General features: G+C 39.8%; 1 long non-coding RNA gene across 2 annotated transcripts; it reads right to left on the bottom strand.

The window, feature by feature from the left end:
• Positions 1-5,225: 5,225 nt before the first annotated feature.
• On the bottom strand, positions 5,226-6,718 carry LOC134081992 (uncharacterized). Of its 2 annotated transcripts, none has more exons than XR_009939537.1 (4): positions 6,648-6,718; positions 6,214-6,513; positions 5,995-6,125; positions 5,226-5,560 (listed from the first exon to the last, which is right to left on the bottom strand). It is a non-coding gene; the product is annotated as an uncharacterized LOC134081992 (long non-coding RNA). The 2 variants fall into 2 exon arrangements; XR_009939536.1 differs by having other exon boundaries at positions 5,226-5,542.
• Positions 6,719-6,928: the final 210 nt, after the last annotated feature.

The raw sequence follows: 6,928 nt of genomic DNA, 5'->3' as shown, positions 1-6,928 counted from the left end.
ATGTTATAGCTGTGAAGTATTGTGCGCAAAATTATCTCATAATTATCTCATAATGTGCTTATTACATCCCGCAAAGCTCACTACAATATGAATGGCTTAATATCATGAGATATTAAGCCATTAAGTAATGCATAAATCATGAATGAATTCATGTATGAATTCATGATGATTCATGTACCCTTACCGCAAAGTGTTACCAAAAATTCAAATGTCAAACTTTGTTCAAATTCCTTTTCATTTCATTGTGATAAGGAATGGATCCATGGTTGATTTGATTATGAAACATGCAATGGGTTGCAATTCAATATCAATTCATTAGGCTCAAAGAAATGATCCTGTCACCACCATCACCATAGGCCAAATAGTAAACATTACAGACTCACAAACATTGTGTAGGCAAACAATGATGCATGCTCTCTCTCTCTCTCTCTCTCTCTTACACACATACAGACACACACACACACACACACACACACACACACACACACCAGCCATGAGGCTTATTGTGCGTCTACAGCTGTGTATATGACTGAAGTAGCCGGCGTTCTGTCTAGGGAGGCTTCAGCTGTCCTGCTCCGCTCTCTCTCAGGACCAGATGAGATCTCAAAGTTCACATGTGCGTATGTCACCTCAGCCTAAGAGAACAGAAGAATAGAGTCAGCAACATACACACACACACATGCACAAAACCACACACACATGCACACACACACGCACACACACACACACACACACACACACACACACACACACACACACACACACACACACACACACACACACACACACACACACACACACACACACACACACACACACACACACACACACACACACACACACACACACACACACACACACACACACAGCCAGTCCACCTTTTTCACTCACCTCTTCCGTGAACTGGTCAGGTGTGAGTGTTGGACCTGCTGAACATAATCAGACATTAAAGCACAGACTGAGGGCCTGGACTCTGTGTACGGCTTTTACCACACACACACACACACGCTCACACACACACACACGCTCACACACACACACAAACCTGAGCGCTGCTGGTGTAGACAGCTGTAGGAGCGGATGAGGAGCATCAGCAGACACAGCACACAGACGGCCAGAGATGAGTACAGCACAACAGGGCACCAGTCTGAGGATACACACACACACACGCACACACACCACATGCACACGCACACATACACACACACACACACACACACACACACACACACCACATGCACACGCACACATACACACACACATACACCACATGCACACGCACACACACACACACACACACACACACACATTAATGTAGCATTCAAGATTCAAGGATAAACAAAATATCTTCTTCTCCATATTTGCATACTCAATGATAGCTGAGACAGAACAGAATTTTGCAAGTCTTTTTGCCGCCTTTTTCTGCAGCCCCCCCCCATCTGCAGCCCTCTGATAACATTCTTATGTACATGGCCTAGACTTCCAAAGACCAGGACTATTTTCCTAGCTGGGTAATGCGTTCCATTAAAGATTGATATTTCAACACACACACACACACACACACACACACACACACACACACACACACACACATAAATCAAACAGCACTCATAGTAACATTACTGGAGGAGATTGCAAACCACACATGTGCTTATGTGTGTCTAAAGAATACAGCCCGAGCTTTATAAGGCAATAAGTTACATTTCTTAAATAATTTAAGATTTGCTCCATTAGAGCGTACAGTATAGTGTCAGATCAGTCAGATGTAATGGCGTTTCCTCTGAGGTGCTGTGGGGCTGTTCTGAACTCACCTGGGCCGCCCTTCCTCTGTGTGAAAACAAAGCTCTCACTCATCAGCGTGAGTTCAGGGTCAAAGTGCACCTCACACCACCACTTGCTGTCCTCCTCCTCCTCCTCCTCCTCCTCCTCCTGCTCTTCTTCCTCCTGCTTCTCCTCCTCCTCCTCCTCCTCCTCCTCCTCCTCCTCCTCCTGAGGTAAGGGGCCATGATCACGGTAGTTCTGGGCACCAGAGAGGACAGCTCTGCCTGGAGTCTGAGTGAGGTGGATCTGACTCCACACACTGAAGCTGGAGGAATATCACACACCAGCATTTCTGGTTTACAAATCACCACTCTACACTAATCAAATCAAAGCATTTACAGTATATTTATGTATGTACTGTATATAATCTTTCCATTTCTTTTAATTGAACATAATCATTTTAAACTATTGTATGGACCGGTAATAATTTGTAAATAAAAAATCATTTTAAACAAAATATTTGTCAATCTGACACAAAATATTAAAAGCTACAGTATAAAAGCTTGGGCTATTAAGAAAATTCAAGATTGTTGTTACAGTAAGAAATTCAAGACCTTATTGTATATTTTTCCCCTATAAAATAATACATTAATGTGTGTAACATTTGATATTATTTTCTGTGCAAAGTTCTTACCTTCCATCGTTCTGCTGAGAGACCCATGTGCTGTTCTTTAGGGTTCTTGGGGTTCCTCGTGTTGATCGCCAAACTATGTCGGCCCACGGAACCCTTAGGCCTGCTCCTCTGCAGCGCAGGGCAGTGGGGTGTGGAGACCTCTGTTCCGTTAGAAGGGTCACCTCACATCCGCTCGTCCACACCACATCCTCCTCTGAGACACATAGAGGTAAAGATACAGATCTGGCCGTCTCTGCTAATATGACTAATATTGATACAGATCTGGCCGTCTCTGCTAATGCTGATAGAAAGCATTTAGAGTTTATTTTATTGCATTAGGCCTTACTCTAGGGACTATTTCCCATTATAATCAGTATATTTATCCCTGAAATATTATAACTGACATATATTATTATATTAGCCTATATTATATCATATCATATCATATCATATCATATCATATCATATCATATTATATTATATTATATTATTATATCAAATGATATCATATTTATTTTTTCAAAAAATTACTTTCTTAAAAAATAGTTCTGCTGGTGACATTTTCAGTTTAAATTCCAACGGTTAAAAGGACCACCGAAGCAATTCTATCATTTTGAAGTTCTTGCCAGATCTAGTTTTAATTAGTATATTCAATATAATGGTATTACAACTGAAATATTATAATATTGAAGACTTGAATAATCTCACCCAACACTACTAAAAATGTGCCTTTGCCACTGAAGTCAATATGTGTCCACAGCTTCTCTCCGCAGTAGTACAGAGCTGAGTCTGCTGTCACCACGCGCAGTAGAGTCAGATAAGCTGTGCCTGTGCCATTGTTTACTTGGAGCACGCAGCGTTGCTGGTTGCAGAAATTCTCACTGAACTCCATTGACCCGTTGGAATAGATTCTAGTCCAGCGTATCATCTTTGCGGGGCATTTCCCATGTGGACAAGAGCAAGAGATGGACACGGACTGTCCCGGGACGGCAAGCAGGCCCACTTCTGAACTGGCAAGAGCGGCAGCAACTGCAGTAAACACAATAGAAGATCACACATTTAACACTTTACAACAGCTTGAAACCACATGCAGACACAATCTTTGGCATACCAATACATATAAGAATTAGCCTCCAAGTTTAGACTATGTAGTCATGATTCACATGTTGATGTTATATGTAATATTGTTATCATCCTAATTTTGTAAATAATTAATGAAGAATAGAAAATATTGTCTTTACTTACACATGAATGAGGCGTAGCAAACTAGGACACCCAGCATGTTTTCTACCTTCTCTCTCTTGTAGCACATGATGTTTTGAGCACATGGAGATGTGATGTTCTTTTGTCTTGAACTTCTTCTTACCTAAACCACAAACATCACAGTAGACACTGGCCTCATGGCGGAGATCAAAGAACTGTATGCGTCAGACCAGACCACAGTGCTTTTTGTAGAGGCCTGTGTGTGATCTCAGTCTAACGTCCTGCGCTGCAACAGAGCCAGATCTGTGGCATACAAATCTTACACACCGTATAGGGTCAAATGTTTTATCTTGGTTAAGCGGGTACAATTTTTCATAACGAATTAATTTAATCATACTTGTTTAATATTTTTTTATAAATAAGATTGCTTTTTTATTTCTATTTTATAGTTTTACTATATATATATATATATATTTTTTAGGATTTTTCTTTTAATTTTCAAAAAAGGAAAAGGACCTGAAGCGAATATTTGGGCAACCTGAATTATCAGAACTTAAAAACAAGTATTGAACTAACAAATATTGTACCGTGCCAAGTATCTAAATGCTTTGGGGTTTGAAATGGCTTAGTTCTGTCTTTTCTGAGGACTGGCAAAACTTATTTGACAGCTCAAATACTTTAAGGTGACAGACTTGACAACAATAATTCAATAATTAATACTTCAATTTACTTTAATATAGGTGTTTTATTTTCATATTTCTTTCATCTTTTCAGAAGTGTCTCTCATAGTTTTTTATCATTATTTTTCTTGATCTACTATTTTGTTCTTTTAACCTTTGTAGGGTGTTTGGGTCTGTACTCTTTTTTACTAAAAGAAAGTTAAAAGAAAATTAAGCTACTCATTCTCTGGTGAGAACAAAATCGACACATAACTACTGGACCCGAGTGTAATAAGCATGTAGGACGGTGCTATGTATTGTACCTAAGCTGTGTCCTCATCCTAACTGGGCCTGCTGTGTGTGTGCGTGTTTGCGTCTCTGTGTGTCTGTATGTTGTGTATGTTGTATGTGTGTTGTGTATGTTGTCTTTCTGCACCTGTTATTCCCACACAAAGTAGCAATGCAAATTGTTACATTTCAATCACTTACACCTGTTCTGATTAAGTAAGAAATAAGCACCAATAATGGTCATATATCTTTTCAGCATTTTTTACTTTTTTCCTCATTTTCTCACAAAAAGACTTTTGACTTTTTTCAAAAAGAAAATTATCATATGATCATCAATGATCTCACAGGGGTAAATGGCATATATGAGCCAAAGATGTTCTATATTATATTGGTAGAGCTATAGCCTAAACATTGGCCTATGTTAGTCATTTTAAATTGTTATGGCTGTATTAATTTAATAGCCTAATAATGGGTCCACCAGACCCGGAAATATCTGCTGTATAACAAAAATATGAAGTCCTTACAATGGTTAAGAGAATTCCAAACTCAGAAACTTTATTCAGTGCACACAACAAGCATAAACTTATCTTTAAATGTTGAAAAGTGGGCTATATTACAGTAAATCTTTAACTTGCTGACTTTATGAAGATCAGGTTAATTTCTATTAACTATTCACAACAACAAGACATTGTACCAATGGTCTACATGCTGTTTTACAGGCAGTTTTATAGTTGTCCTGACATTAACATGTAAGTACTGATTAAGTCAAAGTGAAGCCGTTTTTAAACCAATAAGACTACTAGCTGCCAGGCCTTTACTCAAGGTCTGCGTATAAAAACACAGTCATAGTGGTGTTAATGTAGCCTATACAGTAGGCTATATCCTTTTTAGTTGAAGTCAAGTCAAAACACTTCCAGTGTCCGTAATAGTGCTCCAACTTCTAGGCGAAGTTCTTCACCTGTTGACGATGGACATACTACATGAAAGTAATGATGACGTAAGGGTATTAATCAGGGGTCCGTTTCTACTCAAGTTAACTGCGTGGTTGCTAAACCACCGTCGTATGACACAACTTTCGCTCAGACAAAAATCTTGTAACACCTGTTTCTAGAAAGCGTTCAAACACTGCATGACGTCAGGCTGTAAATTGATGGTAAAATAGTCCAGCAAATTTACTAGAGCATTGACAGAGCGACATCATTATAAATGGTTGAATACACAACCAACGTAGCCTACAGTAAAGGTATAATGAAAGATAATGGTTCTGCCATGTCCATTTAAAAAAAAATAATAATAATAATGGTGGTAATAATAATAATAATAACAGTAGCCTAACAATAATAATAATAATAATAATAATAATAATAATAAACCATTCCGTTGAAATTGAACGATTGTTTCTCAATTTACCTGCGTGTCTCATTGACTGCATGCCCGATGTATCCCGCGCCCCGTGAGCATCACAGTGAGCAGAGAGATCAAGACGCAGAGAGGAACAAAGACAAGCAGCAAATCACATGAGGACACCGACGCACCCTCACCTATACAGAACACAAAAAAAACATCAATGACAGCCTGAAAAATATTTCCTAACACAAATAAAGAGAAATTACAGGACACATAGCCTACCATCCATTACAGTAACTTGGACGATATCTCCGGTGCCATGGAGACACACGCAAATAATTTTACGCATGGAGTTCTCCATGAGTGGCAGCGAAAGCTCCGTCCATCGGAGGAATTCTCCGACCTCATTTAGTCTGCTCTGTGTCTGTTGTCGGACATCAGTCTTTTGTCCCTCTTGCTCTATCACCCAAAATGGATCACTCCAGCCCGAACCAGCACCCTGCACCTCGCAAAGGAACTCGCGGGGGCCGGTGGAGCCATCAGGGCCGTCAAACACGCGCATCACAGGAGAGAGATGGTGATCTGTCGTGAAGATAATTTTAGCACAAAGATGGTTGAAGTATGCCGATAAGCCTGGTCTATGCTGGAACAGTAAAGCTTACTATCAAAATACAGTTATTTTAAAATGTATTAACATGAGTAGACCTACTGCTCACCTGTAACAACCAGGAACATGCTTGACCCTGTGATAAAGTCGTTTCCTTTTCGTTCCGCAGAATTCTTCCGCCATGTGTCTCATGGTACCAAGAAGTCACCCCATACTGGTCCAGTGAGTCTTTTATATGACTGTGGAGGTTGACACTGCCTCCGACATGTCCGAATACAAGCGTGTCCACTTCTTTAGGAGTGCAACATTTAACTCCCATATCTGAAAGGAAAGGGGGAAAAAATCAAACGAATCCATAAGCCTACAACAGACATATTCTAGGATGGCCGA

Source organism: Sardina pilchardus, chromosome 6, assembly GCF_963854185.1.
Source record: "Sardina pilchardus chromosome 6, fSarPil1.1, whole genome shotgun sequence".
Taxonomy (NCBI): Eukaryota; Metazoa; Chordata; class Actinopteri; order Clupeiformes; family Clupeidae; genus Sardina; species Sardina pilchardus.
Note: the sequence above shows the minus strand (reverse complement) of the source record. Positions and strands in the feature narration are given on the sequence as shown.